This window comes from Coregonus lavaretus, assembly GCF_964263955.1.
Source record: "Coregonus lavaretus genome assembly, chromosome: 7".
NCBI lineage: Eukaryota > Metazoa > Chordata > Actinopteri > Salmoniformes > Salmonidae > Coregonus > Coregonus lavaretus.
In genome coordinates this window covers 52841989-52854107 of record NC_139994.1, presented here as the reverse complement: position 1 = coordinate 52854107, position 12119 = coordinate 52841989, and the positions used below count along the sequence as shown (strand labels likewise).

The window sequence follows — 12119 nt, the reverse complement described above, 5'->3', positions numbered from 1 at the left end:
TGGGGTCTGAGCAGATTATTTGTTGCGATTTGAAATGTAATAAGATGCTGGTCTGATAGTCCAGGATTATGTGGAAAAACATGTAGATCCACAATATTTATTCCACTGGATAAAACTAGATCCAGGGTATTACTGTGGCAATGAGTAGGTCCGGAGACATGTTGGACAAAACCCACTGAGTCGATGATGGCTCCGAAAGCCTTTTGGAGTGGGTCTATGGGCTTTTCCATGTGAATATTAAAGTCACCAACAATTTGAATATTATCTGCCATGACTACAAGGTCCGATAGGAATTCAGGGAACTCAGTGAGGAATGCTGTATACGGCCCAGGAGGCCTGTAAACAGTAGCTATACAAAGTGATTGAGTAGGCTGCATAGATTTCATGACTAGAAACTCAAAAGACGAAAATACAGTAAAATAAATAATAATCTTACATTGAAATTTACTGTTGTAAATGTTAGCAACACCTCCTCCTTTGGATCTAGATACATTTTCTAACCTCTCTGGATTACAACCAAATTATGATAAATGTACTATATTACGTATTGGATCACTAAAAAATAGTTTATCAATAAAATGGTCTGATGGTGATGTGGATATACTCGGAATACAAATCCCAAATGAAATAAATGATCCCACTCCAATACATTTTAATAGAAAGTTAGCAAAAATAGATAAGATCTTGCTACCATGGAAAGGTAAATACCTGTCAATTTGTGGAAAAATCACCCTGATTAACTCTTTAGTATTATCCCAGTTTACCTATTTGCTTATGGTCTTGCCTACGCCTAGCGAACAGTTTTTTAAATTACCTGAGAAAAAAATATTCAATTTTATTTGGAACGGCAAGCCAGACAAAATTAAACGGGCCTATTTATATAATGAATATGAATTCGGAGGACAGAAATGATTAAATATTAAAGCATTAGAACTATCACTAAAAGCTTCAGTCATACAAAAGTTATACTTAAATCCGAACTGGTTCTCTAGCAAATTAGTAAGATTGTCTCACTCAATGTTCAAGAATGGCCTTTTTCCCTTTATTCAGATTACAACCTCTCACTTTCAGTTATTTGAAAAGGAAATAATCTCCCAAATATCACTATTTCTAAAACAACCCATAGAAAGTTGGTTGCAATTTCAATATTGTGGTTAAACTCAAATATGCTAATTGATAAAAAACCTTTTTTTTTTTTACAAAATGTTTTTAAAAAGGTATAATCTTCGTAAATTATATTATTGGTAGGACTGGTGGAGTTATGTCACACATGCAGCTAACAAAAACATATGGAAATGTCTGCTCTACCCAAAATTACAACCAAATAATTGCAGCATTACCGCAAAAATGGAAAAGGAAAGTGGAAGGGGGAAAAAGTAAGGAACTTGTCTGTCGGCCTTGCATTAAAGAATATAATTGGTTAAAGAAAATTGTGATAAATAAAAAAGTATACCAGTTTCATTTAAGGACCATAGGATTGACAGCCGTCCCATATACATTTACATTTTAGTCATTTAGCAGATGCTCTTATCCAGAGCAACTTACAGTTAGTGAGTGCATACATTTTAATACTGGCCCCCCGTTGGAATCGAACCCACAACCCTGGGTTGCAAGCGCCATGCTCTACCAACTGAGCTACACGGGGCTATAGATTGCAAAATAGTTGGGAAGAGATTTTTGACGTACCGATTCCATGGCATAGTGTTTATGAATTGATACGCAAAACGACGGCGGATTCAAAACGTATTATTATTATTATTATTATTATTATTAAATTATATAAAAATCTTGCTACCAATAGAATGTTATTTAAATGGGGGATACAATCTTCCCAGCTCTACAGATTTTGCTGTGAAGAGACAGAATCATTAGATCATTTGTTTTGGTACTGTCCATTTGTAGCTTGTTTTTGGACACAGGTCCATGAATGGCTAAAGGATTGCAATATTTACCTGGAGCTAACCCTGCAGATAGCACTACTGGGTGATCTGAAAAGTCATAGTCAATCGATCAATAATATAATAATACTTTTAGCAAAAATGTTTATTTTCAATTTACGATCTGTAGAAACAATGAGAATAGAAAGGTTCAGAACTTTTGTAAAACATCACAGTACAGTTGAAAAATATATGGCAAATAGAAATCCAATATGGATGGTGTTAAGAGATAGATGGGGGTGTTGAATGGAGCTGAAGGATGGGACTAATAACAACTAATAACAACAAGATAACTAATGTAAAGCATACTGTGTCCATAATAAGTATATTGGTTATAGGTTGAGAGCTTTTGTGAAAGAGCACAGTTAGAAAAATATGGCACATAGAAGCAAACCAGATGGACATTATGAAAATGATCAGAGGAAGTTCAGGAGTAAAAAAAAATATATATATATTTATTGTAGAATTTGACTGTCCATAAAATGTATATAGTATGTATGGGCTGGAAGTAGAGGCCTAAGCGTTGTTGTTCACTAGTTTACTCCAATTGGGGAAGGGGTGGTGGGGTTGGAAAGTAATAAAGGGAAATATAATTTAAAAAATGGAAATCAATTTATAACATTTTTGACATGCGTTTTTCTGGATTTTTTTGTTGTTATTCTGTCTCTCACTGTTCAAATAAACCTACCATTAAAATTATAGACTGATCATGTCTTTGTCAGTGGGCAAACATACAAAATCAGCAGGGGATCAAATACTTTTTTCCCTCACTGTATGTATGTATGTACAGTGGGGAGAACAAGTATTTGATACACTGCCGATTTAGCAGGTTTTCCTACTTACAAAGCATGTAGAGGTCTGTCATTTTTATCATAGGTACACTTCAACTGTGAGAGACGGAATCTAAAACAAAAATCCAGAAAATCACATTGTATGATTTTTAAGTAATTAATTTGCATGTTATTGCATGACATAAGTTTTTGATACATCAGAAAAGCAGAACTTAATATTTGGTACAGAAACCTTTGTTTGCAATTACAGAGATCATACGTTTCCTGTAGGTCTTGACCAGGTTTGCACACACTGCAGCAGGGATTTTGGCCCACTCCTCCATACAGAACTTCTCCAGATCCTTCAGGTTTCGGGGCTGTCGCTGGGCAATATGGACTTTCAGCTCCCTCCAAAGATTTTCTATTGGGTTCAGGTCTGGAGACTGGCTAGGCCACTCCAGGACCTTGAGATGCTTCTTACGGAGCCACTCCTTAGTTGCCCTGGCTGTGTGTTTCGGGTCGTTGTCATGCTGGAAGGCCCAGCCACGACCCATCTCCAATGCTCTTACTGAGGGAAGGAGGTTGTTGGCCAAGATCTCGCGATACATGGCCCCATCCATCCTCCCCTCAATGCGGTGCAGTCGTCCTGTCCCCTTTGCAGAAAAGCATCCCCAAAGAATGATGTTTTCACCTCCATGCTTCACGGTTGGGATGGTGTTCTTGGGGTTGTACTCATCCTTCTTCTTCCTCCAAACACGGCGAGTGGAGTTTAGACCAAAAAGCTCTATTTTTGTCTCATCAGACCACATAACCTTCTCCCATTCCTCCTCTGGATCATCCAGATGGTCATTGGCAAACTTCAGACAGGCCTGGACATGCGCTGGCTTGAGCAGGGGGTCATTGCGTGTGCTGCAGGATTTTAATCCATGACAGCGTAGTGTGTTGCTAATGGTTGTCTTTGAAACTGTGGTCCCAGCTCTCTTCAGGTCATTGACCAGGTCCTGCCGTGTAGTTCTGGGCTGATCCCTCACCTTCCTCATGATCATTGATGCCCCACGAGGTGAGATCTTGCATGGAGCCCCAGACCGAGGTTGATTGACCGTCTTCTTGAACTTCTTCCATTTTCTAATAATTGCGCCAACAGTTGTTGCCTTCTCACCAAGCTGCTTGCCTATTGTCCTGTAGCCCATCCCAGCCTTGTGCAGATCTCCAATTTTATCCCTGATGTCCTTACACAGCTCTCTGGTCTTGGCCATTGTGGAGAGGTTGGAGTCTGTTTGATTGAGTGTGTGGATAGGTGTCTTTTATACAGGTAACGAGTTCAAACAGGTGCAGTTAATACAGGTAATGAGTGGAGAACAGGAGGGCTTCTTAAAGAAAAACTAACAGGTCTGTGAGAGCCGTAATTCTTACTGGTTGGTAGGTGATCAAGTACTTATGTCATGCAATAAAATGCAAATTAATTACTTAAAAATCATACAATGTGATTTTCTGGATTTTTGTTTTAGATTCCGTCTCTCACAGTTGAAGTGTACCTATGATAAAAAATTACAGACTCTACATGCTTTGTAAGTAGGAAAACCTGCAAAATCGGCAGTGTATCAAATACTTGTTCTCCTCACTGTATATGCAAGAAAAAACATATGGGGGATTGGATGTGATGCAGACAATTACATTGATGGAAGTTACAATCTGAAATATTAAAGCTGATCTACCCCCTAAAAAATATATATATAAATATATAACACACCAATGATTGAGTTGTGTGAGTCTGCTGTAGAACTCATCACTCCCCCGAACTGGGAGGGGCCAGAGACAATTACTCGATGCCAAAACATATTTCTAGCGAAGGTACATGCTGAAGATATGTTGCGCTTGGTGACCTCTGACTGTTTCATCCTAATATCGTTGGTGCCGACGTGGATAACAATATCCCTTTACCATCTAAACTCGCCAGTTTTAGCCTCAGCCAGCACCATCTTCAGATTAGCCTTTACGTCAGTAGCCCTGCCCCCTGGTAAACAATGTATGATCGCTGGATTATTATTTTCAAGTCTAATATTGCAGATATTTGACCATTACGCTCTGTCAAGTTGGTTGTTGATCATTGCTCGACAGCCATTTTCAAGTCTTGCCATAGACTTTCAAACCGATTTTAAATCAAAACTGTAACTAGGCCACTCAGGAACATTCAATGTCGTCTTGGTAAGCAACTCCAGTGTATATTTTGCCTAGTGCAAAGCTGTCATAAAGGCAAAGGGTGGCTACTTGAAGAATCTCAAATATAATTTGATTTGTTTAACACTTTTTTGGTTACTACATGATTCCATATGTTTTATTTCATAGTTTTGATTTCTTCACTATTATTCTACAATGTTGAAAATAGTTAAAATAAAGAAAAACCCTTGAATGAGTAGGTGTTCCAAACTTTTGACTGGTACTGTATGTATTTGAAATATATTTCAATATATCAGGCTTCGGTATGGAGAATCGTGATTGGCCCCTTCATGTTGCAGCCGTCGTAATTTCAGTCATGATGGTTATACTTGCCATTGTGGTTTGTGTTTGTACAAGGGAGGTGAGTGCACATCAATTATGTACACTTTTTAATTCACATACTAAATAAGGGATATTACACATGGTGATGAATTATTGTAGGTCCTTTTTTTATATATTGTACGAAATGACAATTTTTTCAAGTACAACTTCCTCAAGGATATGTTCAGCAACACTAATGGCCATTGGTTCTATATCGTGGAGCTCCACCCCATAGGGGAGCTCTGCTCCTATTGGTTTACCCACTGCCCTAAGGCAGTATCAGCCTGAGACAAAATTATGCACACACCTGCAGCCAATAGGAGTACAGGTGTCCCTATAAGAGGGGACGCTTCCCCTCAATCAGCCTCCCTTTATCTTCAGCGACTGGACTAGACTGAAGAAGCCAAGAAGAGACGAAGACTCAGGATGAAGAATACGCAGTCGATTTTCCAGGTCATCAACGTCGTCCTAAAATGAGCACACCAAGTTTTTACACCCACAAAAGCTATTTTCAGAGCTCAATGTCGCTGTTCCTCTTGGCGGCTGTCGACCCCCACGACTTATGTTTCGTGTGTTGAGGGACACAGCACGCCAGGGACGGCCTCATTAATCCCCCACTATGTGCCAGCTGCGCCCTCCTTTTTTGAAGGAGAGGAAGCAGCGTTGGGCATTTTTTAGGGAGGATATTCCTCTTGAGGATGTGCTATCAGTGTTAGTCTCAGCTTCTGAGGCATCATCTGAAGGCGCTGACTCAGGAGATGACAGGGCTATTGGGGAAGAAATGAATATTCTATTGGAACAATTCATTACACTGACCCAGATGTTTAACACCCCTTTTTCCCTCAGGAAAGTGTGAGGTCATTTACAGCCCTGGATGATGACGCCACAGCCTCTCTGCGCTCTGAATTTCCAGGTCTCCTTGAGAGGGCTGCTAAACGGCTGGAGATTAAGCTGCCCCCCATTCCATCCAACCCGGAAGTGGACATGATGGAGGGCGGCCCTCACTCTCGCTACTGCTCGTCATCGTGCCCGGCGTCAGACGGCGGCCTCCAGCAGCAAGGGAGCCGCCCCTCCTGCAGCGCCAGAGGTGCCGACCATTCCGCAGGTGAGAGAGGTCATTAAAGCGTCATCCTGGCATCACCCGAAGGGCGGCCAGAAGAGACGCCGTTTATGACATGGCGAGGGGGAGAGAACGGAAGGCGGCGCAGCGCCTGGTGTGACTGTGCCCACTGCCCCCCCCCCCCCCCCCACCCTACCGTTGAGGGTATGGAGGAGAATGTTTTTGTTGATGTGTGCAATAGAGTTGGCTCCACCTGACTTTGTCACAAGAGAGCCCCTTTTCCATAACACGTCTGAGAATGTTCAGAACCCTTCACTCTCTATGTCTCTCTCCCACCACAGAGTGTAGCTCAAACCACCAAGGGTGCGTAGCTAAGCACACACATGAGGCAGGTGTAAAAAAGAAAGGTATCAAGGTGCCCCATTGTGTTACCTCATAAGACCTCACTTTACAGACTTCTAGGAGTGCTGTAGTGAGTGTCTCACATAGCAGGCTGCAGTCTCAGCCAGATAATGGCATGATGACGCGACCGCTATTCGGGACGGCGCTCTGTCTCAGGCTAACGCCTCAGTCAGTGCAGTTCAGACCCGTGCTGCGTTCACGGAGGGCCGGAATACTAGAGTTACGGATGTAACCAACGTATCGGCGCCCCCGTTTTTCTCACAGAACGCGCTCATGTTCACCACTCTTGAGTGTAGCTCAGCCCACCAGGGGTGCAGAGCTGAGTACACACAGGAGGTGAAGATTAAAGAGTATCAAGGCGCCGCCTTGTGTTACCTCATAGAGACCTCATGTCACAGACTCTTAGGGGTACTGTAGAGAGAGTCTCACACAACAGGTTGCATTCTCAGTCAGAGGATGACATGATGACGCGACCTATGCATGGAGAGGGCGCTCTGTCTCAGGCTAGTGCCTTAGTCAGGGCGGCTCAGAACCGTGCTGCGTTCAAGGAGGGCCGGAATACTAGAGTTACGGGTGTAACCAACGTATCGGCGCCCCCTGTTCTCACAGAACGTATTGATTCTCACCACTCTGTATGTAGCTCGACTCACCAGAGGTGTGTAACTGAGCATACACAGGAGGCGAATGTGAGGAAGGTATTAGGGCACAGCCCTGTGTTACCGAGGAGAGACCTCATGTCACAGACTCCTAGGAGCTCTGTAGAGAGAGTCTCACACGACAGATTGCAGTCTCAGTCAGAGTATGACATGATGACGCGATCTGCATATGGGGATGTCGCCCTGTCTCAGGCTAATGCCTTAGTCAGTGCAGTACAGACTCATACTGCGTTCAAGGAGGGCCGGAATACTAGAGTTACAGGACGTAACCAACGTATAGGCGCCCCCGTTTAACACAGAACGCAATGATACCCACTACTCTGAGTGTAGCTCAGCCCACCAAGAGTGCGCAGCTGAGCAGACTCATGTGACTAGTGATAAAGAGGTATCATGGCGCCACCTTGTGGTACCAGTTAGAGACCGCACTTTGCAGACTCTTAGGAGTACTGTAGTGGATGGTTCTCATGGCAGGCAGCAGTCTCGGCCAGACAATGGCATGATGACGCAATTGCTATCCGGGGAAGGCGCTCTGTCTCAGGTTGACACCTTAGTCAGCGCAGCTCAAACCCGTGCTACGTTCACAGAGGGCCGGAATACTAGAGTTACAGACGTAACCAACGTATTAGGGCCCCCGATTCTTTCAGAACGTGCTGATATTTCCTCTCCCTTTTGAGGGGGGCCCGCCTTGGGCTGTTCCACCACCTCAGTGTTGAGGAATAGCAGCGGCAAGGGCCATAGAGGAATACAGGTCCTTCCTACTGAATGTACCACAGCTTCGCGCGCGCCCGCTTTCTCTGCATTGCTGGCAGTGGCAACGAAGCTGTACCCTCTCACGCTGGCTAGAACAGACGTTGCAGAAGGGTTATGCCCTCCAATTCCATCGAACCCCACCCCCATTCAGGGGAGTGGTGGAGACGGTGATGAAAACGCCAGAAAAAGTGGCCGCTCTGATGTCAGAGATTACGGAACTTTTGGCGAAGGAGGCGGTCACAGTAGTTCCCCGGGAGCAAAGGAACAAGGGGCTATATTCGCCTTATTTCCTAGTGCCCAAAAAGACGGGGGGAGTGAGGCCGATATTGGATTTACGCACTCTCAACGAGAGCGTAACCAAACGGCCCTTCCGAATGCTGACGACAAAACGTCTACTGGAATGTGTCCAGAAAGGAGACTTTTGTACAAGCATAGACCTAAAGGACGCGTACTTTCATGTGCCGATACAATCGCGCCACAGGAAGTTTCTGCGATTCGCCTTTCAAGGGGTGGCGTACGAGTTCGCCCTGGCACCTTGAACGTTTTCCAAATGTGTGGAGGCGGCATTGGAACCGTTGCGACGTCAGGGGATACGGCTATTAGCCTACCTAGACGACCTACTGGTTCTCGCCCCGTCAGCAGAGCTGACGTTCATTCACACGACACAGACAGTGATTCATCTCACGCGTCTGGGGTTCGCTGTGAATTGGAAAAAGAGCACGCCCTGGCCCAGTCATCAGATTGTCTACCTGGGGATACAGCTAGACACTGTAATGAAGAGGGCTCTAATCCCCCTTAAGATGTTATTTTGAAGACACTGCTGCTCGCTTTGACCACTGCTAAACGTGTCAGTGATTGTGGGCTCTTTCGACGAGATCCGACTGCTTGGCCATTTATGGCGATTGAGCAGGACGGTGTTAAGTCTTTACCCGGTATTTATACCTGAGGTTATTAAGAGCTTATATAAATTACAGAACGTAGAGCTGTGGGCCTTCTCTCCCTCTCGCCAGGTTGAGAGGAGAGAGGAACGGCTCTATCGCCTGTGCCCAGTGCGCGCCTTGGCCCGCTACATGGAGCGCAAGGCGATGATTAGGTTATCGCCTCAGCTGCTTTTTGTGTGTCACGGTGCGGCTGCACTCGGTAGACCACATTATAAACAGCGTCTGTCTCATTGGCTTTGTAAGACATTGAGACGGTTGATGAGGCGGCAGGGCGGCAATTGCCTCTGGGTAGAAGAGCCCAATCCACTCGTGGAGTAGCGGCTTCTATTACCTTTTCAGAGGAACATTTGTAGAGGATAATTGCGCAGCGGCGTCTTGATTGTCACCGTCTCCTTTTATCAATTTCTACCTGTTAGATATGTCTTCTAACTCTCTGGTTCAGTCTGCACTCAGTGTAGCTGATGGAAGGACTTGAACTAAGGAAAAAAGATGTAGGACCAGGGAGCTGGGTTCCCATTAGGCCGGCTTTTTTCTGAGAGAGACATGACTCCTGACTGAGGTTATCAGTACAGTAGAGGTAATGTATTTTGACCTGCCCACCAGTGTATAACTGTGTTGGGGCGGGAGGGTGAGGGAAATAGTTTTTGTAACCTTGTATTACATTACTATTAAACCAATCTTAAAGTAACATTAGAGCATTATTACTGTCTGAGGGTTCAGTGCAGTGTTTGGTCATGTTTTTGTATATTCCTTTACCCAGCAATCATCGGGTTGAAGATGGTGAATTGCTGAATACACAAGTTATGATAGCACCTTGGGTTATATAACTGTTGTGTCGGTGATGGAGAGGACATCATATTGTTCCCTCTGCCCACTAGTCTCTGGTTAGCTTTAGACTGAGTGAGGCGGATTTACTGATAACACGGTCTAGGGCGACACCTTGTGACGCCTCACTGTAAGATCAGTTGTGTGGGAATATGGAGATACAGACTGTCTGAGGGATCAGAACAGTGTGGTTTTATGTCCTGTTATCTGCCCGCTAGCCTTTGGATTATTCTGTAGGCTGGCTGCGGCGGTTTTTTACTGACGACACCGTGGGGGACGACACTTTGTGTCGCATCACTGTTGAGAGTCAGTTATTAAAGGAATATTAGAGCGGTAATTGTCTGCTTGTGCAGTTCAGTTGAGCTCAAGTATTACGTTCCTGCCCACTAGTTATTACTTTCCTTGGACTAGGGGCGGTGGGTTACTGAAGGCACAGTGTTCAGCGACACTTTGTGTTGCGACACTGTAGTACCAGTAGTTATAGGGATATTAGAGTATTAACTGTCTGCTGTGTTCAGTTCAGTTTTTAGCTCATGTCCTCCATTCTAGAGATGTCTTTTAACTCTCCCGTTCAGTTTGTACTCAGCGTAGCTGATGGGAAGACTTGAACTAAGAGAAAAGAATGCAGGACTGTAGGGGCTGGTCTCCATCAGGTCCGCTCTTTTTCTAGGAGAGAGACATTTATGGCATGACTCCTGACTGACGTGTTTCAGTACAGTAGTAGGCATGTTATTGATCTGCCCACCAGTGCATAACTGGGTTGGGGCGGAATGATGAGGGAAATAGTGGTTGTAACTTTGTTTACATTACTATTAGACCGGTCATATATATTGACGGAATTGTGACGTCATTTATCTGCTTGTTCAGATTAGTATGACTCATGTTCTGGAGTCTACCCACTAATCTTTGGGGATCCATAGATTGAGTGTGGTGGATTACCGAATTCACAGTGTAGAGTGACACTTTGTGTCATTTCATTAGTGATCTGTTTTGTTTTGACAGGATATGGAGGCACCATCTATCTGCTAGTTCAGATTAGTATGGTTCATGTTCTGGATACTACCCACCAATCTTTGGGCCTCCATAGATTGAGTGTGGTGGGTTACCGTATACACAATGTAGAGTGACACTGTGTGTCATTCCATTAGTGGTTGGTATTGTTGTAACAGGATATCTGTGCAGCGGCGTCGTGGTCGTCACCGTCTCCATTTATCCGTTTCTATCTCTTGGATATGTCTTCTAACTCTTTGGCTCAGTCTGTACTCAGCGTGGCTGGGGGGAGGACTTGAGCTAGAAGGAGAGGAAAAGCAGGACTGTGGACACAGGTTTCCATCAGGTCCGCTTTTGATAGAAAGACATACTTTTGGCATGACTCCTGACTGACAGGTTCAGTACAGTAGAGGACATGTATTGATCTGCCCACCAGTGATTCACTGGAGTGGGGCGGAGTGATGGGTGATAATAGTAGTAACTGGGTTACGATACTATTAGACCTGTCATAACAATGTGATGGAACGTGAGGTCATCTATCTGCTTGTTCAGATTAGTATGACCCATGTTCTGTTTTCTGCCCACTAATCTATGGGGTTCCATTGATTGAGTGAGGCGGCCTACTGGGTACACAATGTAGAGTGACACTTGGTGTCATTCCATTAGTGGTCGGTAGTGTTTTCACAGGATATTGAGGCACATCTATCTGCTAGTACAGATTAGTATGGCTTTTATTCTGGTGATCTGCCCACTAGTCATTGGCATTGCCATTGGACTAGGTGGGGCGGGTCTTTAACCGATGACGCGGTATATTGTGACGCCCGTATGGGTATAGTGGTTGCAGTACTGCGGGAATTGGTTGCAGCCATTGCTAGGCCTGACCTTTTCATTTGATGGGAAGTGTTGGGCTCGGCAGGGAGTACATTTTGGAGCGCTACGCTCCGCCTTAAACCAATAGGAGCAGAGCTCCCCTATGGGGCGGAGCTCCACGATATAGAACGATTAGTTACCGGAGTGTAACTCCAGTTCTATGAGTGGAGCGGAGCCCCATAGGACTTAAGGCCCTGCCGACCCTCTCTAGTCTCGCTGAAGATAAATATCTCGGGAGGCTGATTGAGGGGAGGCATCCCCTCTTATAGGGACACCTGTACTCCTATTGGCTGCAGGTGTGTGCATAATTTTGTCTCAGGCTGATACTGCCTTAGGGCAGTGGGTAAACCAATAGGAGCAGAGCTCCCCTATGGGGCTCC

At 44.6% G+C, this 12119-nt stretch overlaps 1 pseudogene across 1 annotated transcript in view; it reads left to right on the top strand.

Moving 5' to 3' along the window:
* Window positions 1-6229: 6229 nt before the first annotated feature.
* The window catches only part of LOC311132585 (very long-chain specific acyl-CoA dehydrogenase, mitochondrial-like), a 48484-nt pseudogene continuing 42594 nt past the window's right edge, over window positions 6230-12119 (top strand). The window contains exon 1 of the transcript in view: window positions 6230-6350. The product of the transcript in view is annotated as a very long-chain specific acyl-CoA dehydrogenase, mitochondrial-like (transcript). The remainder of the gene's footprint in view (window positions 6351-12119) is intronic.